This window comes from Podarcis vaucheri (genome assembly GCF_965113315.1).
Source record: "Podarcis vaucheri genome assembly, chromosome: 7".
NCBI classification, from domain to species: Eukaryota; Metazoa; Chordata; class Lepidosauria; order Squamata; family Lacertidae; genus Podarcis; species Podarcis vaucheri.
In genome coordinates, this window is record NC_138765.1 from 10,486,586 (window position 1) to 10,510,490 (window position 23,905).

The following is a 23,905-nucleotide window of genomic DNA, read 5'->3' on the forward strand; positions in this document are numbered from 1 at the left end:
TATTTCTTACAGATTGCATTCTATTGTATTGTGATTTGTATTTGACGGATTCCAAATTGGAATACAATGAAATCAACCTATGAGAAATAAAATGAAAGAAGCAGTAAAAAGAAGATTAAGAATCATACAACGTCTAGTGCAGTGTATTACAATTGCTGCAACAGTAATGATGGATCTGTTAAGACCCTTAGTGGTTTTCAAGGGGGGGGCATGGGGGCATGGGCATAGCCAAGGCGGGCCTGGGGGGGGCAGATCCACAATTTTTTTTGAAAAGCATTGAAAGTACTCAATTAACTGATGTTCTCCCCCCCTCCCGGAGAAACCTCCCCCCCAACCAAAGTCTGCCCACTGTAATGTCCGCTAATGGGGGGTACAGTCCCCCATGATTTCGCCAAAAGAGCTCAACAACTTGGGGGGGTGATCTCCTAAAGAAAGCTCAACAACTTTGGTGCCCCCCACCCAACAAAAATCCTGGTTATGCTCATGGGTGTTGGGGAGAGAGATTTGGAAACCACTGGCTTAAAACCATAAAACAAAGATAAAAATCAGTAAAACTTTTAAAACAAATAAGGTAAAGGTAAAGGCACCCCTGACCATTAGGTCCAGTCGTGGCCGACTCTGGGGTTGCGGCGCTCATCTCGCTTTATTGGCCGAGAGAGCTGGCGTACAGCTTCCGGGTCATGTGGCCAGCATGACTAAGCCGCTTCTGGCGAACCGGAGCAGCGCACGGAAACGCCATTTACCTTCCCGCCGGAGTGGTACCTATTTATCTACTTGCACTTTGACGTGCTTTTGAACTGCTAGGTTGGCAGGAGCAGGGACCGAGCAACGGGAGCTCACCCTGTCGCAGGGATTTGAACCGCCGACCTTCTGATCGGCAAGTCCTACGCTCTGTGGTTTAACCCACAGCGCCACCTGCGTCCCCTTTAAAACAAATACAGGCAACTAAATAATGCATCGAGATAGGCTGGCTGAAACAGGTAAGTTTTCATCAGGAGGTGTCTAAAACAATAAGGGAGGATGCACTAATGTCTTAATTATTTCATTTCTATCCCACTTTGTTCTCCAAGCAGCTCAAGGTGGCAAACGTAGTTCTCCTCGTTCTTATTTAATCATCACAACAACCCTGTGAGGCCGAAAGGCAGTGACTGGTCCAAGGTCACCCAGGGAGCTTCATGGCTGAGTGGGGATTCGAACCCTGGTCTCCCAGGTCCTAGTCTGACACAAACCACTACGCTACACTCGCTTGCAGAAGATGGTTTACATTAAATGCTCTGAAAACTTCAAAATACTGTGCAAAGATCATAGCTGTAGTCGTTGAGGTGGAGCAATTTCTCCTTCTCATTCTGCTGTTTTACGAACCCAAATTGAGCCCCTTGAATTTGTGTGAAACTGAGTCCCTGTAAGTTAGAGAACTTTCTCTTCCACCGCCCTGAGGCTTAGGAAATCTCTTTGTTTAGACTTGCATAGGTAGGCAGACTAAGGGATGCGGGTGGCGCTGTGGGTTAAACCACAGAGCCTAGGACTTGCCGATCAGAAGGTCGGCGGTTCGAATCCCCGGGATGGGATGAGCTCCCGTTGTTCGGTCCCTGCTCCTGCCAACCTAGCAGTTCGAAAGCATGTCAAAGTGCAAGTAGATAAATAGGTACTGCTCCGGCGGGAAGGTAAACGGTGTTTCTGTGCGCTGCTCTGGTTCGCCAGAAGCGGCTTAGTCATGCTGGCCACATGACCCGGAAGCTGTACGCCGGCTCCCTCAGCCAGTAAAGCAAGATGAGCGCTGCAACCCCAGAGTCGGTCACGACTGGACCCAATGGTCAGGGGTCCCTTTACCGTTAGGCAAACTAAGGCCCGAGGGCTGGATGCGGCCCAATCGCCTTCTCAATCTGGCCTGCGGACAGTCCGGGAATCAGGGTGTTTTTACTTGAGTAGAATGTGTCCTTTTATTTAAAATGAATCTCTGGGTTATTTGTGGGGCATAGGATTTTTTTCATATTTTTCCCCCAATATATAGTCCGGCCCCCCACAAGGTCTGAGGGACAGTGGACCGGCCCCCTGATGAAAAAGTTTGCTGACCCCTGGTTTAGAGAGCCAGCCACTCCTCTCAGCAGCCTGCAAGACTCCTTTCCTGACACAAAACCCACCCCACTCTTTGTGAACCAGTTAGTTGGGACAGAAAACTTGGATCCAGTCCATTTGTATCTCTATATTTCCAAACCTATCTGTCTGTATAGATATATATCAGAGGTAGCGAACGCAGTGCTTTGCAGAAGTTGCTGGTTCTGAAAATCTGTTTAAAGTTCCACTTCACTGGCATCTGATATCCCTCTGGCTGAAAACGTACATGCAGGCTGATGCGAGATAGTGACTTTTAGAGATGCAAGGCTGTTTTCCTGCTAATTTTATCTGCATCTTTTGGAACGGATTCACAAGAAGCCTTGTTGAAGGAATTGCTGGATACTATAAAGGGACATTTTGTCAAAGGATGTAGAGATAACACTAAGTTTGGCGACGGCAGGAAAAAAATGCTTTATCAGTGTGAAGTGGAATTTAAGATGAATGTTCCAGACTTCCTAGATTGCTTTCATATAGTCCCTTTTATTTATGGCTGGGGTTCGGCTCTCATAAGCAGAAGCTGAGGAAGTACATAAATTTCTGGGATGTGTCATTTGTCTTGTAGGTGGAGTTCACTTGAGTGCTTCGTACGATTATTTTTCAATCCCTGCACATAAAAAAACTAGCCTGTCGCAGTGAAGGTTACCCTAATCTTGCCCCCCTGACACCATCTTAAATGTGCGGATTATATTTTATTTTTGTACAACTTTCTCACACGTCAGCCCGCACCGGCAGTCTGAGATGCCAGCAATTCAGAAACAGCGACATTGTCTCAGCTACTGTTTGGGTGAAATAGACAGCGATGGACTTAGGCGACAGAAAGCTGTTAGCGAATGCGGTGCTAAATTAACGTCACTAAGCGGTATCTCAATTGTGCTGGCAGAAGGTTCTTGCTGAAGGAAGAACACAGGTACATTGCCCAAGATTGTTGTGCAACTGATTGCACAGCAAAAACCAGCTGCTGCGCACCAAGAATTGGATATTGTGCAATAAACTTCTGCTGGCACAACTTTTGAGTTGGATTCTTTTGTCGCCCTCCCTTTAAACTTGTGATGGCCTGGGACTCGGAACCAGAGGAGACTCCGTTTGCACAGGTTCCCTTGCAATAAACACCAGCTGGGCCAAGTCAGAGGCCTGAGCCTGCCCTGGCTCCAGATCCGGGGATTACTTCGTTGTCTTCAGCTGGGCCGTCACTTACAGCTGCTTTGCTACTGGTTGGGTCAGGGGAGACTGAGGCAGCCTCTGGGTCTAGTAACCCACCGACGTCTCCCAAGCTGCAGAGATGAAGGTCTGAGAGAAGGAGAGACCTGAGTACTTGCAGGAGGAGTGTTTGCCTTCGGGCGAAACAGGGAGGTGAGTCACCAGGGGATCAGGACCGGCCACTACCCCAACAAAGATAAAAGGCTGTCGGACCCCGTCCCAGGTTGTGGGAGCAACATTGTTGTATGCTAGATCCTGCCTGAGATCCTGTACCTGTCCTTGCCTGGTTTCCTGCCTTGTGTCCTGCCTTGGCCCTGTTGGACTTTCTCCCCTTCGGATTCTGGACTGGTTCTGGACCGAGTTTCACGGGTTGTTCCCGGGCCCAGCACAAAACTCTGTCACACACTAGCACACAGATCATTGGATACAGCCCAGTTTCTGGACTTAATGGTCTGAAATGGAGAGCCCCTCTTTTTCAATAGCAATGGGTCTTCCTTTGTTTACAGTGGTGCCTCGCAAGACGGAATTAATTCGTTCCGCAAGTTTTTTCTTCTTGCAAGTTTTTCGTCTTGCGAAGCACAGTTTCCCATAGGAATGCATTGAAAATCAATCAATGCGTTCCTATGGAGACCGTCCGGGGACAGAGGGGAAGCGCCGCTCTGTCCCCTCTTTTGAAGCAAGGGGCTGCGGGGAGAAGATAGCTTCTCCCCGCTGCCCCTTGCTTCAAAAGAGGTCCGGGGACAGCGGGGAAGATGCGCTGTGCTTCCCGCTGTCCCCGGAGCTTGCGGGGCAAGCTTCGTTTTGCGAAGCAAGCCCATAGGGAAATTCGTCTTGCGAGGCAACTCGAAAACGAAAAAACCTTTCGTTTTGCGAGTTTTTTGTCTCGCGAGGCGTTCGTCTTGCGGGGCACCACTGTACTTTGAAATGTGGGAAGCCAGCCCTGCAGTGTTTGGGGGGCACCCTGCTCATTCTGCTGAGGGGGGGGCTGGGCCTCTGCCCCCAAAGTCCTGCCCTGATGGTGCCATTGGAAATAGACTTATACCATCACCTTTGGAAGACAGAGAGCAGGGGGGAAAGTCTATTGAAAACATGTTTATGAGCTGCGACGATAAATACCTTGAAGATGTCAATCCATATGCTGTGTTTTTTACCACATTGCACTGGGAGTCTGCTTTATCGACCAAACAATCCACTTTATTGATAAGTTGCCGGGTGAGCATTTTATGTATCGTGTATTGTTTGCAGCTTTACTTTTTCCTGGTTTTTTGTTTTAAAAATTGCTTTCATTCGCCACAGTTTGTCTTGCCACGTTGCTTTGAGGCTCTTTCTTTTGTATAAGGCAACCGATGAACGCAATAAATAAGAATGCCGTTTTAAAAAGGTTTAAGTTAAGCCCCGAGACTTCAGACGCAGTGGCAGGCAAATTTGGACGACAAAAAGTGGGAATATTGAAATGGTGATGAGGGATTACCGTATTTTTCGCTCTATAACACGCACCCGACCATAACACGCACATAGTTTTTGAAGGAAGAAAACAAGAAAAAAAATATTCTAAACGAAACAGTGGATTTATGATTTTTGTGATTCATGCTGTGGCCACAGACATGTGATCTGATGGTGAGTTTGGGGTAGCCCAATGCAATGGATCCATGCTTTGTAACCATGTTTTTGCACCACTGCGGCCCCAGGCAACAGTGGGTGCGTGATTTTTTGTGTGCAAGCTGTAGCCATGGACATGCTATGTGATCTGATGGTGAATCTGGGGTGGCCCAGTGCAAAAATCCTGAGGATCCATGTGGATCCGTGCTTTGTAACCACGTTTTAAGTGGGGAGGGAAGGAAAAGCACTCAAGGGACAAGGAGCACCCGTGGGGTGTGTGGAGAAGGATGCTGCTAATAATGAAGAAGAGGGGTATAAGAGGAGAAGGCTCCACGCCTCTCCCGCTTTGCTCCTTTAAAGCAAGCAGGCTCTCTGTCCCTCTCTCCTCCCCACTCAGCGGCTCTTCTCCCAAAGCGAGCCACGGAGGAGGGAAGGAAGGGGAACCATGGATCCTCTGCTCATGACTGCAGCAGATCCCCCCCCGCCACCCGTAGGCATTCACTCCATAACACGCACAGACATTTTCCCTGACTTTCTAGGAGGAAAAAAGTGAGTGTTATGGTGCAAAAAATATGGTATTTGTAAGTAACATCGGCTTAAATTGGAGGAGGCCTGGGAAGTATGCAGGCTATATTCCTCTGCTTATTGTGGCTCATTAGAATTGGCTGGTGTTTCTTCCCCCCACCCCCCACCCCCCCATCTGCAACCTTTACACAACCCCTACAGCAGTCGACTGAAAAAGAACAGCGTTTGGCACTTTCTGGTGGCACACTGCCATCACGCAATTGTAGTCGCTGTATGGGAAGAGACATTCAGAGTTTGTCCTTTTTTAATTCCTGTCAGGGCTCCCACCAACTCAGAAAGCCACGCACCGTGAAATCCGGTGCAGGCACATGGGATTTCCGTAGCAGGAACAGATTGCTCAGCCAAACATGTGCAGCAGTTCATGCTCTGCACAGAGGCATAATGCAGAACTCCAAATCACTCTTTTTAAATGATTGGGAACGAGACAAGCTGCCCGCTCCACACACACAAAAAAACCTTTGCATGAAAGCAGGATCGTGTAGAACAGGCCCTGATGCCATCAACAGCACAAATAGTGTTGGTGCTGACCTTTAAAGCCCTAAACGGCCTCGGCCCTGTATACCTAAAGGAGCGTCTCCACCCCCATCGTTCAGCCCGGACACTGAGGTCCAGCGCTGAGGGCCTTCTGGCAGTTCCCTCATTGCGAGAAGTGAGGTTACAGGGAACCAGACAGAGGGCCTTCTCGGTGGTGGCACCCGCCCTTTGGAACACCCTCCCTTCAGATGTGAAGGAAATAAGCAGCTATCTTATCTTTAAAAGACATCTAAAGGCAGCCCTGTTCAGGGAAGTTTTTAATGTTTAACGCTGTACTGTTTTTAACACTTGATTGGGAGCCGCCCAGAGTGGCTGGGGAAACTCAGCCAGATGGGCGGGGGATAAATAATAAATTATTATTATTATTATTATTAAATAACAATGAATGAATGTCTGGAGGGAGCCTTGGTCTTAATAATGTTAAACATTTCCATAGCTGTTTCAGTTGTAATCCTTACAAGAACCCTGTAAAGTAGACCGGTAGTATTATGCCCTATGTTGCAGCCTGAGGCTGAGAGAGTTAAGAGTGGCTGGCTTGAAACCACCTACTGCACACACGACAGAGGCGAGTTTCGCACTGAGGGCTTCCTGAATGGTACCTCGGCCTCTTAGGCACTGCACCACAATTCTGGAAATTTGCAGGTAAGCAAAAACGTCGTCCACATGGAAAGGGCATTATCTACACGGGTTTCCGCATGTTTGTATGTTTTTGATCCCATCTGAGCTCAGCTCCTCCCGTGCGCTTTTGCCTGACAAAGAGCTGTGTGTGACTCAGAAGCTGGCGCGCTGCTTCGCATACCCCGACACACACACGCGCGACCAGATCTCGCGCAGCTGGAGATCAGTCAGCGGCACCAAACTGAGCTGCTCTCCAGCCCTGGCTCCATTAAATGGCATATTTGGTCTACTTGACTTGCACAAACGAGGGGTCAAATTTATCTTGATAATTTGTGTCAGGTCACCAGTCAGAAGGAAAATGGGCTGATGGGACTGGAGCCTGATCTAGCCAGGACCCTGAGCCCAGACTGTGTGTGTGTGTGTGTGTGTATGCGTGAGAGTGAGAGTGAGCGAGAGCGAGAGAGAGAGAGAGAGAGAGAGAGAGAGAGAGAGAAAGAGAGAGAGAGGGAGAGAGAGAGAGAGAGAGAGAGAGAGAATTGGGGAATAGGGATGGAGTCAGAATTCATTCTGGATTTAAGGAGACCAGGCCAGGTCCTTTGTATATCTTCATCCCAACTTACTGGCAGAAATATGGACAGTGTACTGAGAGTGACATACATTGGTGCCTCGCAAGATGAAAAGAATCCGTTCTGTGATTCTCTTCGTCTAGCGGTTTTTTCATCTTGCGAAGCAAGCCCATTGACGGATTAGCGGCTTTTAGCGGCTTATCTGCTGATCGGATCAGCTGATAAGCGGCTTAGCGGCTTAGAAAAAGGGGGGGAAAGGGAAAAAAACCCCGCAGGAACTCGCAAGACATTGTTGTCTTGCGAAGCAAGCCCATAGGAAATTCGTTTTGCGAAGCACCTCCAAAACGGAAAACTCTTTCGTCTAGCGAGTTTTCCGTCTTGCGAGGCATTCGTCTTGCGGGGCACCACTGTACAGAAAACTGCAAGAAAACTGCAAGAAAACTGAAGCAGAATACAGTGGTACCTCAGGTTACAGACACTTCAGGTTACAGACTCCGCTAACCCAGAAATAGTACCTCGGGTTAAGAACTTTGCTTCAGGATGAGAAAAGAATTCGTGCAGCAGCGGGAGGCCCCATTAGCTAAAATGGTACCTCAGGTTAAGAACAGTTTCAGGTTAAGAACAGACCTCCAGAACGAATTAAGTTCTTAACCTGAGGTACCACTGTACAGAATTGTACGGGGTTTTATGAAGCACCGTACCAAAATTTATTGAATAGTAAATCTGCTTCAGTTGTATGGTTTATAGCCATTATGACGGCTACTGTGAAGCTTGACAAATTACTTTACCTTCTGTTCCTCCAAACCCTCCTGTTGCCTGATTTATCTCCCCCTCAGAGTCCCTTGTCTTCTATTCCATTAAGGGTTTCCTCCCTCATGTGAGGTTTCTGAGGAAATAGTTCTCATTCCACAGGAATCATAGGATGGCAGTTGCAGGGTCATCCAGCCCAACCCCTCTGCAACGCAGGAATCTTTTGCCCAACATGGTGACTCTGAGATGGGGATCCAGTTTCCTTGTGCTCTCTCAACATCAGGGTTCAAAGCCAGACTTTCTATGAAACTGACCAGCCTGGCTAAATCTTTGTGCGTAAACCTGAACAATCAAGAGTAGCGACTAGACTAGGATTGGTTCAGTTTTAGAGCCACGGCTCTGGGTTTATTTTGCATTCTGCTTTGACCTGCCTGCTTTTTCATACAATACAGTGGTACCTCGGGTTAAGTACTTAATTTGTTCCGGAGGTCCGTTCTTAACCTGAAACTGTTCTTAACCTGAAGCACCACTTTAGCTAATGGGGTCTCCTGCTGCGGCCGCGCCACCGGAGCACGATTTCTGTTCTCAACCTGAAGCAACGTTCTTAACCTGAAGCACTATTTCTGGGTTAGCGGAGTCTGTAACCTGAAGCGTATGTAACCTGAAGCATATATAACCTGAGGTACCACTGTAATAATAATACAGTGGTACCTCAGTTTCTGAACGTTCCTGTTGATGAATGTTTCGGTTTTTGAACACCGCAAACCCAGAAGTAAATGCTTCCGTTTTTGAACATGCCTCGGAAGTTGAACGGCTTCCGCTGAGTGTATGTGTTCTTTTTCTCAATTTTCTCTATTAAATTTGCAGACTGCCCTTTGTGCCTTGGTTTTCGAACGTTTCGGAACTTGAACGGTCTTCCGGAACAGATTACGTTTAATATTTAATAATGATTTTATTATTTATACGCTTCCCATCTGACTGGGTTGCCGCAGCCACTCTGGGCAGCTTCCAACAAAATATTAAAATAATACGGGGGGGGGGGGGGGAGGAAGGAACCCTCTACAAGAGAAGATTGCTACAGAGGATGCTGCCGGCTCACTTGCGCAGGGACTGCAGGACTCGGAGACAGTTCCCACATGACACACAACCCAGGGAATGCCCTCTGAGGAGAGAGAGAGTGTTTCTGTAGAGAGGGAACGAAACCTTTCCCTCGGTGCTCAAACAAGCGCATGTTGGCATCGAAAGATCTCGGCTCTGTTTGGCAACATTGGCTCTGACGTGGGGAACCTGCAGTGCGCCACAGCTTTGCCAAGATCTGTCAAGCTTGTTTGTTTGGTTTCTTTAAAACTGAAAAGGGAAACCAGGGTGTTAAAAGCCCAGAACTCGCAGGAGTCACTTCCGCCGGAAGGAGGACTGCAGCTCAGTGGCAGAGCACCCAGAAGGTCTGAGTTCGATCCCTGCAGTCTCCAAGAAGGGCTAGACCAGGGGTCTGCAACCTTTAAGACAAAAAGAGCCACTTGGACCCGTTTCCAAAGGGAAAAAAACTGGGAGCCGCAATACTCGTCATTATAAAAATAACTTTTTTTGTCACTTTTTTATTATTTCTTTTTTGACCCCTCAGAATTACTCCTCCTCATAGAAATAAACGTTAAATTAACAAGTTACCTTTTTCTGTGTGTGTGTGTCTGTTTCTTCACTCCCTTTCAAAACAGTGACCAGTGTACATGCCCCTTACAATGTAGCAGGCAGGCGGGCGGGAAGGTGACGTCGGGACGGTGCGTGACTAACGCACGCACCGCCCCCATGCGACGTCACAGCCAGTACAGTGCCCGCCACAGTGGGGAGTGTTGGGGTGCACAATGCGCCTTTCTCCCCTCGCTAGTATCTGCCCCGGAGCCGCAGCAAAGGTGTAAAAGAGCCACATGCAGCTCCGGAGCCGCGGGTTGCAGACCCCTGGGCTAGACAGAGCTCCTGCCTCAAACGCTGAATAGCCGCTGCCAGCCAGTGCAGGCGGTCTCTGTGCTCCTGTGTTCTGGTTCTCAGTATCACCTAACCCACTAAGCAGGCGGCACAGAGCAGCTGTCTAGGGCAGTTTTGTTACTGGGCCTCCATCCTAACTGGGAAATCCTTCAAGAGGTTAACGGAATCTCCCCTTCTCTCTCTTGAGTCTGATATGGGTAATTTTCCCCAGCCACTCTGGGCGGCTCCCAACAGAATAATAATAATAGCAATAAAAGATCAAACATTAAAAACTTCCCTAAACAGGGCTGCCTTCAGATGTCTTCTAAAAGTCAGATTCAGTGGACCCTCTGGATATGAATGTAATTCGTTCCAGGGGTCTGTACATACCCCGAAAAATCTCCAAGTAGAGGTGCTGCTTCTCTGCATGCGTGCGGCGCGATAGAGCGCTTCTGCGCATGAGCGCACGGCGAAACCAGGAAGAATACACTTCAGGGTTTGCTGCGTTCGCAACCCGAAAGTTACGTTACTTGAAGGTAACGTAACCCGAGGCTCTACTGTAGTTGTTTACTTTCTTCACATCTGATGGGAGGGCGTTCCACAGGGCGGGTGCCACCACCAAGAAGGTCCTCTGCCTGGTTCCCTGTAACCTCGCACTGAGGGAACCGGTAGAAGGCCCTCGGTGCTGGACCTCAGTGTTCGGGCTGAACAATGGGGGTGGAGATGCACCTTCAGGTATACAGGACCGAGGCCGTTTAGGGCTTTAAAGGTCAGCACCAACACTTTGAAAATAGCATTAGACGTAATGAAGTTCCTACCCAATCTCAGATTCTTATGCCAAGGATCGAAGTTTCCCATTCCCAGTTGCACAGACTTCTCTCCATTCAGTTGTATGGAAGACAGGGCCAAGGAGAAATTGGGGGGGGGGGCAAAAGCAGGAAAGACACCCTCCGTCTTCCCAGGCACAACATCACGTAAAGGTAAAGGGACCCCTGACCATTAGGTCCAGTCGTGGCCGACTCTGGGGTTGCAGCTCTCATCTCGCTTTACTGGCTGAGGGAGCCGGTGTACAGCTTCCGGGTCATGTGGCCAGCAGGACTAAGCCGCTTCTGGAGAACCAGAGCAGCACACGGAAACGCCATTTACCTTCCCGCCGGAGTGGTACCTATTTATCTACTTGCACTTTGACGTGCTTTCGAACTGCTAGGTTGGCAGGAGCAGGGACCCAGCAACGGGAGCTCACCCCGACGTGGGGATTCGAACCGCCGACCTTCTGATCGGCAAGTCCTAGGCTCTGTGGTTTAACCCACAGCGCCACCCACAACATCAGATAGTAACTAGCAAATTCATTCATTGTGTTTGTATCCTGCTGCTTTCCATTACGGGACCCCAAGTCACCACACACGTCTGTGTGGTGAAGTGGTGAGAGGACCTGGGAGAGCAGGGTTCGAATCCCCGCTCAGCCATGAAGCTCACGGGGTGACCTTGGACCAGTCACACTGCCTCTCACCTCAATACCTCACAGGGTTGTTGTGGGGGATTGAATGAGGAGGGGGAGAACCATGATTGTTTTGGAGAAAAAGGTGGGTTGTAAAATATAATATAAATGCAGTCTCCAAGATGGTCACCTCCCATTTAGGCATGAACCAGACCCACAACCAGGGTGGTGGATGCCTCATCCGCCTTCAGGCCATAACTTGGGACCATATTTTTTTGCAGGAGGTGGGAAGCAATGCAGGAAATTACCGTATTTTTCGCTCTATAACACGCACCAGACCATAACACGCACGTAGTTTTTAGAGGAGGAAAACAAGAAAAAAAATATTCTAAACAAAATAGTGGATATATGATTTTTGTGGTTCATGCTGTGGCCACAGACATGTGATCTGACAGTGAGTTTTGAGTAGCCCAATGCAAAAATCCTGAGGATCCATGTGGATCCATGCTTTGTAACCACGGAGGAGGGAAGGAAGGGGAACCAGGGATCCTCTGCTCACGACTGCAGCAGATCCCCCCCACCCGCAGGCATTTGCTCCATAACACGCACAGACATTTCCCCTTACTTTCTAGGAGGAAAAAAGTGAGTGTTATGGTGCAAAAAATACGGTAATCTTCTAAAGCAAAATAGTTTGCCTGCTCTGCCACCTTGCCAGCCTCTTAAACTGATCTTCCCTTCCCACTCGCTGGGCTTTGAACCCAAGGCTCCCGTCACATGACGGCCCCCTCTTGCGCTAACCACTGAGCATCCCTTCTCCTCCTAGGAGCTGGAATCGAACTCCCAACCCTGGCCACATTCCTGCTCTGAATCTCCTGCCAACGTCCCGAGTTCCCGGTTAAATTAAATCGGAGTGCCTTCACGCATCTGCACTGCCTCGCTCTCTCGGGAAACCGTACAGCAACGGAAATTATTTTGGGATGGAGAGGAGGAGGAGGATGAAAGCAAGTCCCTGGAGATCTTGGTCCTGACTGTACTTGGATGGCTGTGCCAGCGAATGCCCATGAATCACTGCCGCTTCACCAAAGCAGAGGCGGCACAGAGAAAGCGAGGAGAAGAGATTCAGCTTTTTATCTTCTTCCCCGGCTTGGATGGCGGGGGAGAAAATTGGCAGAATGCTCCCCGTCTTCCTAACCCCACACACGGAGGTAGGCAAGCTGCACTTTCCTGAGCCACACAGCGGGGTCAGGATCAGAACAGTTGAAACAACAGTTCTGAGGCCTTAAGCATTTGCAGAACATGTTTCCAAGCGCTCCTAGGAAAGGCCGAAGAGCCCAGCTGGGTTTCAGTTAAGCATCCAGCAAAGCCCCAGTGTCCTGTTTCCAACAGAGGGCAGCCACACGCTTTCTGGGAAGCCCAGAAGCAAGGGTGTGAAAGCCTCGCTCAGCAGCAGAGCACATGCTTTCGGGGGCAGAAGAGTCCGGGCAGGTTCAGCCCCTGGTAAAAAAGGTAAAGGGACCCCTGACCATTAGGTCCAGTCGTGGCTGACTCTGGGGTTGCGGCGCTCATCTCGCTTTATTGGCCGAGGGAGCCGGCGTACAGCTTCCGGGTCATGTGGCCAGCATGACTAAGCCGCTTCTGGCGAACCAGAGCAGCGCACGGAAACACCGTTTACCTTCCCGCTGCAGCGGTACCTATTTATCTACTTGCACTTTGACGTGCTTTCGAACTGCTAGGTGGGCAGGAGCAGGGACCGAGCAACGGGAGCTCACCCCGTCGCGGGGATTCGAACCGCCGACCTTCTGATCGGCAAGCCCTAGTCTCTGTGGTTTAACCCACGGTGCCACCCGCGTCCTGGTACCTCCACTTAAATAACAGGGAACGGGGTCCATGTGAAAGGGGAGGTTTCTGCTGGAGAGCAGTTGCCAGCCCAAGTTGGCAATGTTGGGCTAGATGGAGCAAGACTTTGACTCCGTGTAAGGAGGATAATAGCTTATAGCAAGGCTGGATGGCCTTTGAACCTCCAGATATTGATGGACTACAAGTCCCATCATCCCTGATCATTGGTCATTCTGGATGGGTTAGGAATCCAAAAACGTCCGGAGGTTACGGCTGGGGCTGTTGAGAGAAGGCATCCAAAAAGAGCTCTGGTTTATTCAGTCATGAGAGTTACAGCCCTACAGCCCTCTTGTTTATCCCCAACGTCTGGGGATATCACAGGTAGAGTGCCTCTGAAGAGAGAGGCTCCATTTAGCCGCTAGCTTCCACCAAGCCATTAACCTGCATTATATCAAGCTGCTTGATAAAGGAGGCTGGCGTCGTTATACGGCCTCCACCCCAAAGTGCAGCTCAATGGGGCGGAGAGTGGAGAAGCTGAGGGAACAGGGGTTTGCCTAACTTTGGGGCTGAGCCTAAAGTGAGGTTTAATCAGAGGTCTTCCCACCCCTTCCCCATGCTGGCTCTCACAGAAGACACCAAAGTTTGGACCTTAGGCTCTGTGTGTAAAATACGTGTTCCCCTCCAGATATCTGCTAGACTCGGTCTCCCATCCTTACTATAATTTATTGCTTTTATATCCCTCCTTTTTCTCCCAGGAGCTCAAAGTGGTGTGCGTGGTTCTCCCCTCATTTATTCCCAACAACAAACCCTGTGAGGAGGTGAGGCTGAGTGAGGCAGCGATTGGCCCTAGATCACCCCGTGAGCTACATGGCTGAGTGTCAGCATTTGAATCCCGGCCTCCCAGGTCCTAGTCCAACACTCTAACCATTGCACTGCACTGCCTCGAGCACTTCCTGACCATTGGTCTTGCTGGCCGGGTCTTCTGGGAGCCAGGAGGACCACAGGTCTCTCACTGCTGCCTTAGGCCACATCAGGGTTCGCCAGGATTTTGCCCCGGAACCTGTTTTCTACTCAAGGCATATAAACCGAACCCTGATGCCATGAAGCAAGCAAAGCTGCCTATGAAACATTTAGATCGTCAGTCTCCCCCAGCCCAACCAGGGAAGTGCTAGGGATTGAATTTGGAACATTGCCCATGGAAATCATGTGCTCTGCTGCTGAGCTGTGGCATCTGAACATGTGCAGAGTGCCTTCCCTTTGCTGCCAAATAATCGGATGTAGCTCCTACATCCCTTAGAATTTTGGCAAAAGGCTTCGGGCCACAGGGCAACTATTATAAAAGTATTGGCATTTAACACCAGCCACTGGCATCTCGGAAATGAAACACTTCGGATAATTATTCTGTTTATCGCAGACCATCAGTCTCAGCTAGCATGTCCAATGGTCAAGGGTGAGCCACAGGCCTAGGAGGTTGTGGCTTTCTGGATTCCTCATGCACAGAGCAAAAACTGGTGGCTCTGCCCCAGGCCGGAGGTGGCCAAGTGACTGGGGCACTCATTCCAAATGCAAGGAGCCATGGGTTCAATTCCTGACCGGGCCGCTGAATTTGCAAAGCCTGATTTTCACCATATGTTTCAGCCAAATGAGAAATATACTCATCGGTCGATAAAAAAACGCATTCCGGGTTTCATGGAAACGGCTCCCTCCTTCTCCTCACCCCGATGACATGCACATATGGTTGAAATTGACAGCAATATGCGAGGGGGTGGTGAGGGGCTTAATTGGACAGATTCACTCCGGTCCAAAGCTGAAGCCAAAACGATGCTTTGTTATATGTGCAAGCAAAATAGACACACATGTTCAGCCCTCCCTGTTTGATTTCTTGCATACATTTCTCTTCTTCTTGTGCTGTTGCTGCGCACAGGTTTTGCGCATGGAGCAAAGGTGAACCTGAAGGGATAGTGTCCTACTAGATATGGATTCTTTAGGGCTGTTAAAGGTAAAGGTAAAGGTACCCCTGCCCGAGCGGGCCAGTCTTGACAGACTCTGGGGTTTGTGCGCCCATCTCACATCTATTGGCCGGGGGCCAGCGCTGTCCGGAGACACTTCCGGGTCACGTGGCCAGCGTGACAAAGCTGCATCTGGCGAGCCAGCGCAGCACACGGAACGCCGTTTACCTTCCCGCTGGTAAGCGGTACCTATTTATCTACTTGCACCCGGGGGTGCTTTCGAACTGCTAGGTTGGCAGGCGCTGGGACCGAACGACGGGAGCGCACCCCGCCGCGGGGATTCGAACTGCCGACCTTTCGATCGGCAAGCCCTAGGCGCTGAGGCTTTAACCCACAGCGCCACCCGCGTCCCGCTATTAGGGCTGTTAGGAGGGGGGTAAAACTAGCCTTCCTGGGTACCCAAGGTGGATCAGCACCTGTTGTGCCATGATACCCAGGTGATGGGCTAGATTGAGTTAGTTTGGGTGTCCAAGCCACCATAGGTAAAGGTAAAGGGACCCCTGACCATTAGGTCCAGTCGTGGCCAACTCTGGGGTTGCGGTGCTCATCTCGCTTTATTGGCCGAGGGAGCCAGCGTACAGCTTCTGGGTCATGTGGCCAGCATGACTAAGCCGCTTCTGGCGAAGCAGAGCAGTGCATGGAAACGCCGTTTACCTTCCCGCCGGAGGGGTACCTATTTATCTACTTGCACTTTGCCGTGCTTTCAAACTGCTAGGTTGGCAGGAGCAGGGACCGAGCAACAGGAGCTCACCCCGTCGCGGGGATTCGAACCGCCGACCTTCTGATCGGCAAGTCCTAGGCTCTGTGGTTTAACCCACAGCGCCAACCGCGTCCCTTTTCCAAGCCACCATAGACATCCCATAATCCATCTTCAGCCGTGTGTGCCAAGGAGTGAAGGGGTTTGGGGTAGGGGATCAATGAGTCATAAAGACCCATTTTCGCTCCCCCAGGAGATTAAATGCGAATGCAGAATTTCTGGGCTTGCTCATGGCGTCCATCGCTTGCCCGAAGGCATCACTGACCACTTAATGTGTTTTTCGGATTTCCATACCACCCTTCGAGACGCAATTATCAGAGCTGCGGTGGCAAATGTTAAAATAGAGCAAAAATGGGAAAATCAGCGACGTCATAAAAACCAGCAGGGTTCTATTATTCCTTCCCAGCCAAAGCATCTCTTTTTCTCTTTCTCTTTCACTGCCTGTTGCTGGTGAGAGGGAAGCAAATAAAACAAGCGTTTTAATTAACCAGGCAGAGCTCCAGAATTAGCATATAAACTGGGCATTCCGTTTTGGCACTCGCCAGAGATCAGGCCCCCTCCAAAAAAAAAATATTGATGGAACTGTAGGGCCTTTTCACACCTTGTGCTTAAACCAACCAAGGTTTGCTGCATTTTGTACACACTCCTGGCCGGCAGGGAGTCATAATCGACCCTGAATCTGAAAGGAGTGTGCTTAGATAATGCACTTGTTTTCGTCACAACCGCACATTACATAATGGGGACCCCACGAGAACATCCATTTTCACACGCACGGGGGCGAGAAATTCGCTCGTTTGTTCTTCCCGGGTTCTAACGGGAACATGATACCACAGAGTAGTTCCCCTAACACATTAAGCTATACAGTAAGTCACAGAAGAGTGGAGGAAGCTTATTTTGCATCAGATCAACTTGGGGTTAATCAAAGACATCCATTTGTGACTCAGCCCGATGACACTTTTGATGCTTGCCATGTGGGGATGGCGTTACGTGCGAAAGGGAAACCGAGTGTACATTGGGGGCAAGGGAAGCTGTACCAAAACTGAGTTCCTCAACCCTCGCATGAGAAAAACAAGCTTATTTTGATGTGCAGTTTCCCGGAAATGGACAAAAAGGAATTAATTCATGCAATGCACTGTTATCTTTAAGAAAGTCGTCGCCCCAGAGTCTGACTATGGCAGCTATTTCAGATGCCTTTAAATGAGAATGGAAAAGATAATAATTCAGAACACAGCAGTTGATCTGCAGCTGTAATTATATAAGGTGTGATGGCTTAGAGAAACCTCAATGTACAAGGGCAGTATACCCCTAAATGCCAGGGGGCGGGGGACAAGCAAGGAAGGGCTGGGTCTTTGGGCCTGTGAGGTTCAGAGAGGCACCAGCTGGCTGCTTTGGAAGGCAAAACACTAGATTAGATCTCCACTTCTCTCTCCATATTGATCCCTTTCAATATCCTTGCACCTTGTTTTGTTCCCTGGGCCCTTTCTCTCAAGAATCCAAAGAGGATCAGGAGAGGTAGTGGGGGGGGGAGGGAACCCCTCTTTCCAGAGAGCCACAGAGAGGAGCAGCAGCGATGGGTCAGCCCCCACAAAGGAACTAAATCCCCAGCAGTCTTTCCTTGCACATTGACGGTCTCTATCGATCTCCTTCCTCCTTCCTGCTCAAAACTCCCAAACGAAAGAAACTGTGTGTGTGTGTTTGAGAAAGAGAGCTCTGGTTCCTTTGCCCTCGGTTTTCCAGCCCACACACCTGCTGTGTAAAGACTCGGAGATGATGCATCCCTTCTCCATCCCTGGGCTGGCGAGTAGAAGAGAATGTCCCCAAGCTGGGAGCCGGGAAACGGGGCACCCTCTTGCCACCAGGGGCTGGCAACCTTTTAAAACACACACACACAAGAAACCCACCCTCTGGCCAACTCTGTTTCACAAATCCTTTGCACGCTTCCCCAAGACTCCAAAGATGCACTCGGCTCCCCGCGCTCCTGGCCCGACCCCTCTCTCTCTCGCCCCCCCGCCACAACTATAAGACAGGGGCTAGGGTTAGGGGGCTCAGTGACCTTTCTGGGGGTTGGGGGGTTGTGCCGTTTCAGGGGCGTTAAGTGGAGCGGGAGCCACCTGCCTGCCTCCATGCCTGCCCATCGCCCTAGGACTCTCGTCCTCTTGGGTACCCAAGGCTCACCAAAAGAAGCCCTGCCCTGGTCCAGAGTGACTCCGGCTTCACCCAATTACCCCCTCTCTTCGCCGCCAAGCTTAATCTCATTAATTCCACCCGGCTCGTCTCAGCTGTCGGGAGTCAGAGAGAATCTCTCTTCAACTTTCATATGGCAGATTTAGAATTGAGAGCAGCGAGGAGGGCAAAAAAACCCAAGTTCTTTGGGGGGTGGGGGGCAAAATCCAGGGCCAATGGGGCACTCCAAGTCTGGGATGGATAAGAGTGGGCAAGAGGATTGGCTTCGGGCTTCTCCTTAGGGGGGGGTTGGACTAGATGGCCATTGGGGTCCCTATTCTATGATCTGATGAAGACTTGGAGTCAGGGAGGTTGGCACCACCTGGGTAGCCCAGGCTAAGAGGGTGGTGGGGTTGGCAAAGTCCACATGAGAAAGAGAGAGAGAAATAGAGACCCTTACCGTGCTCACTGCCAGCGTCCCCGTGGCAAGCACCTGTTTGCCACCCTCCAGACCTCCGCCGGCTGCATCCTCTGCAAAAGGGTGCCCATCTCTGCCCGGCCCAGACACGATGATGCCCGGTCAGGGAGAAAGTTGCTCCGCTTGGGTGCCAGCCAGAACACGCAGACCCTCCTCCTCTCCAAAAAATGCCAGGGTCCCTTCAAGAACTCCTGCGGTGAGCCTGGCACGATGCCCTTTGCCACCCTCGGCGCTAAGGGTTAGGTTTGCCAATCTGTGGCAATCTGTGGCGGCTTCCCCAAGGCTTGCCACGAAGAAGGAGGACCCGTGGCACGAAGAGGAGGAGGAAGAGAGAGGCAGAAAGTCCCCTCCAACGTGGTGGCTGGCTGGCCGGCTCCTCTGCCTTCTGCGTGGTGCCAAGGCAGCTGCCCAGTCGCCTACGGCAAGGCTGCCATCCAGCGCTCCGGGAGCAGCTGTGCGCCTGCTGCCAAGATGCGGTGGCCCCCTCCTCTCCCTCCTTCCCACCCCCAGATCTGGATGGAGGAGGGGGGAGGAGGAGGAGGAGGGGAGGGGTTGTCTGCGAGCTGACAGCCACACACAGGCAGATGCCTCGCCTCCTCGCAGAGATGGATTGCGTGGCAAAATAATAACAAGGAAGACACCCCCCCTTTTAAAAACACACCCCTCCCTGTGGGCACGTCTTTGCAATTTAAGACCCCCCCCCTCCACGCCAAGCTGGCTGATATAAGGAAGAGAGACCAGATGCAAGAGGGGGGGAATTGATTTTTGGACTTTGGCACCCCCCCCCACCAGCACCCTTTTCCTCCCTCCATGGGTGCCCGCAGGGTTGGAAGAGGGTGAGATGTCATAAATGTGGGGGGGGGGGCAGGATGCTTCTGGCTCCCTTTAGTCTCCTGGAAGGGGGGGGCGGGGGGCGCCAGCTTTCAGACTCTGATCTTGGGCTTACACGCAGCCCAGAATTATTTATATTTTTGGGTGGGGGTCACTTGTAGCCTTTGACTTCAACAGCTCCCCCCACCCTCCCAAGCTATATTTTTACTCACGGAGTCATCTCCTCTCGCAAAAGAGTTTGCTGGTGCACCTGCAACCTGGGAATGATTAGCTGTATCTTTCGTTGCTTTTCAATGCTTGCAGATCTTCTGAAATGGCTTTAATCGATTAAAAAATAACTGTTTTCAAAATTATTTAATGGGTGTTGTTGTCTGCCACCCTGGACTGAAGGGCGGTGCAGAAATTGAATGGCCCCACAAAATAACACCGAAAGACCCCAGTCAAATCAAACTGCTGCCCCCTCCTTTTGCACCCAGAGCATAAATTTGCTGCCTATCCGCCACCCAAATAAATGCACGTTTCTTTCAAATCTCCAGCAGGCCTCTGATCGCGCCAGCGGCGATTATAATAATTATAACGTTTTATGTTTCTGTAGCGGCCTCTTGAGCTTTCCAACAGCTTCGAGTGCATTATTGTGCTGTAATCTCTGCAGCAATCCTGTAAGGAAAGCTGATATCCCTGTCTCTATAAGTCCTGAGAAGCCTATGCACCATAAAAGTACATTTCACCACCACCACCACCCACTCCCAAAGAATTCTGGGAACTGTAGTTCGTGAAGGGTGCTGGGAAATGTAGCCCTGTGAGAGGTGGACTACAGTTCCCAGGATTCTTAGAGGGAGGCGGAGGAAGACATGTGCTTCCAGTGTGATTTCAGTGCTTGGCGTGTACACAGCTGGTCCAAAATTATTTTACAGCTCAATTCTGCAATGCTGTGATTCCAGAGGTATGTTAGACTCCAGCTCCCATCAGCCCCAACTAGCAAAGCCAGTGATGATGGGAACTAGAGTCCAACATACTTCTGGGGGCGGGCATGCCCTCCCCCCTCCGCCAGTGTTTCCCAAACTTGGGTCTCCAACTGTTTTTCGGACTACAATTCCCATCATATCTGAGCTCTGGTCTTGCTAACTAGGGATGATGGGAGTTGTAGTCCAAAAACAGCTGGAGACCCACGTTTGGGAAACACGGACCACAGGGAAATAATTATTTGGAGCAGGTACAGAAAAAAGGGGTCTTCCCAATACAGTGGTACCTCTGGTTATGTACTTAATTCGTTCTGGAGGTCCATTCTTAACCTGAAACTGTTCTTAACCTGAAGCACCACTTAAGCTAATGGGGCCTCCTGCTGCTGCTACGCCGCCGGAGCACGATTTCTGTTCCCATCCTGAAGCAAAGTTCTTAACCCGAGGTACTATTTCTGGGTTAGCGGAGTCTGTAATCTGAAGCGTATGTAACCCGAGGTACCACTGTACCAATATTTGCCATGGCATAGATCAGGGGTCAGCAAACTTTTTCAGCAGGGGGCCGGTCCACTGTCCCTCAGACCTTGTGGGGGGCCGGACTATTTTTTTTTGGGGGGGGGGAATGAACGAATTCCTATGCCCCACAAATAACCCAGAGATGCATTTTAAAGAAAAGCACACATTCTACTCATGTAAAAACATGCTGATTCCCGGACCGTCTGCGGGCCAGGTTGAGAAGGCAATTGGGTCGGATCCGGCCCCTGGGCCTTAGTTTGCCTACCCATGGCATAGATAATCAGGACAACATCCCTGTTTCTTCAAGGGACACAGCTAATGGTAGCACACCCTCTGTTAAGGGTTGCTGGCGAAACAAGTGAGGGCTATTGCCGGGAAAACTTGTTTTGCCTTCTTGCCCAAATCCCACTCTCTCCCATCCTTCCTTCTTCCTGGGCTCCGTTGACTTCCTAATCCTCGCATCCTGACCTACTTTCCGCCTGCGCTGATGCCCACAGTGTTTCAGATCTGTCTTGTGTTCTGTGTAGATACAGAGGGAGGTCACTTTAGCTGCAGCCAAACTCATGGAGTTTGCTTGCTTGCTTCGTTTTGTAAGCCGCCACTCCAATTCGGGCTGTTGTTTCATTGAGATGTGGTCCCTGTATATGTGTTTTTTGTGTTTGTGTCAGGGTCAGGTTGTGTGAATAGGAACCAACTCCTAGGGGCCAAGGTCCCTTCGCCCCCAATAAAATATTTGAGGGGGCCGGGGGACCCCAAAGTTGATGGGTTTTGCCATTCAGATAGTGTGCATGCGATGCGTCTTGTGATCGATTGGGTCAACAATCTGGGCTCTCTCTCTCTCCATAGTATCCAGATTTTTGCCTGTCACTGCATCTCTGTAGCTACTGGCTGGATTGCTGTGATGTCACAGAATGTTCACAATTAACTCTCCACTGGTGGTCTGTGTAGACAATACTAATCTAGATGGATCAAAAGTCCGACTGGGACAATCTGCTGTTATTATTAGAATAGAATAGAGTTGGAAGGGACCCACAGGGTCATCTAGTCCAACCCCCTGCAATGCAGGGATATGCAGCTGTCCCGTACAGGGATCGAACCCACAACCTTGGCGTTATCATCACCACCGCCCTATAGCCGGCTGAGCTGTCCATCTGATACTTTTTAAAATTTATTTAACAAAATGTACACACTGCTCAGTTACAAACAGGACCTCTAAACAATTTATAAAACAAAAAACTTAAAAAACAGAAGCAAGCGTTAACATCGTTAATGAAATTGCCAACTATTGCCAATTAGATTCCTCTCCCCACCCCACATACCTCCTCCCAAATTTGCTCAGGGCACCTCAGTTTACAGCAATTCAGAGTTTAAATCGATTTATTCATTCCAAGGCAACCTCAGAAATAATACTTTCAGAACTGCCCAAAACACCCAAATGGTTGGCTGCCTGTGCCCTTCTTGGTTTAGCTGGGAGGGCCTTATCCTGCCCCCCCCCCCGGCTTCTGAATATGATTCTTATTATAGCCAGTTTTGCCTCAGACCTGGGCAGAAGCATGTGGAGGAGACAGAAAGAAATCAGGTGGGTGGAAGGAGCCTTCGTGAATGAAGGCGAGCAAGATATGTGTTATGAAATAAAATGTCCCTCACATGGACATTATAACCAAGATTTGGGGCACAGTTGCCAGCTAATTCCTGGCAGTGCTTGGCTAAGAGCCACACTGCAGATCTGTTGTGTGGCTTTTACCTGAGCAAGGATATTTATAAGGTATGATGCAAGCTTTTCTTTCTTTTCTTTTTTAAATATATTTTTAATTAGTTTTTTAACATATCATTTCCAACCTTCATACAACAGAAGTTCTTATCTTATACAATCTTTTTACTTCCGTCAACACCTCTGACAATGTTCTGTTCTTTATCACTTATTCTGCATTTCTTGATTTCTCTGTTACTCTTAATTATCGTCAAATAATAATTCTCCTCATAGTCTTACTTGTAATATTTCAAATAGTCCTCCTTACAAAACTTTTTGCGATCCTACTAGCGTAATTTGTTCATTACTATTACTTTTCAAATACCGTATTTTTTGCACCATAACACTCACTTTTTTCCTCCTAAAAAGTAAGGGGAAATGTCTGTGCGTGTTATGGAGGGAATGCCTACGGGTGGCATGCCTATGGATTTTCCTCCTCTAAAAACTACGTGTGTGTTATGGTCAGGTGTGTGTTATAGAGCAAAAAATATGGTAGTTCATATATTTACTCGAGTCTTCTAATAATCTCTGGTCCCTCTGGTTGTTTTTCTTTTTCTTTTTTAGTACTGTATTGTGTTTTCTTTTGTGTGTTTTCTTTTCTTTTTTCTATGTTACATTTGTTATAATTGTGGAAAATTTAATAAAAAATCTTTTGGAAAAGAATCTCTGGTCCCGCAGGTTTCGAATCCTTCCTGTTAATTTATCTAATTCTGCACAGTCCATCAATTTCATCCTCCATTCTTCTTTCATCGGTAGTTCTTCTTGCTTCCATTTTTGTGCCAATAATATTTTTGGACACGGGTAGTGCTGTGGGTTAAACCACAGAGCCTAGAACTTGCCGATCAGAAGGTCGGCGGTTCGAATCCCCGTGACGGGGTGAGCTCCCGTTGCTTGGTCCCTGCTCCTGCCAACCTAGCAGTTCGAAAGCACATCAAAGTGCAAGTAGATAAATAGGTACCGCTCCGGCAGGAAGGTAAACGGCGTTTCCGTGCGCTGCTCTGGTTTGCCAGAAGCAGCTTGGCCATGCTGTCTGCAGACAAACACCGGCTCCCTCGGCCAATAAAGTGAGATGAGAGCCGCAACCCCAGAGTCGTTCGCGACTGGACCTAATGGTCCGGGGTCCCTTTACCTTTACCTTAATATTCTTGCAGCTGTCATTGCTTATATGTCAATGCAATGCAGTGATGCAAGCTTTTCAGGAGGATGAGTGAAAATCCGACCCACATGTCCACTGCTTCCTTTGGC

At 49.6% G+C, this 23,905-nt stretch overlaps 1 protein-coding gene and 1 long non-coding RNA gene across 2 annotated transcripts in view; both read right to left on the minus strand.

Moving 5' to 3' along the window:
- Window positions 1–19,186, minus strand: part of TMEM91 (transmembrane protein 91) — a 29,004-nt gene extending 9,818 nt beyond the window's left edge. Inside the window, exon 1 of the mRNA XM_082231353.1 lies at window positions 18,587–19,186. The gene's annotated coding sequence lies outside the window, so the exon portion shown is untranslated. The remainder of the gene's footprint in view (window positions 1–18,586) is intronic.
- LOC309537056 overlaps window positions 1–23,905 on the minus strand; it is a 147,894-nt gene that overhangs the window by 77,446 nt on the left and 46,543 nt on the right. The window lies entirely within an intron of this gene.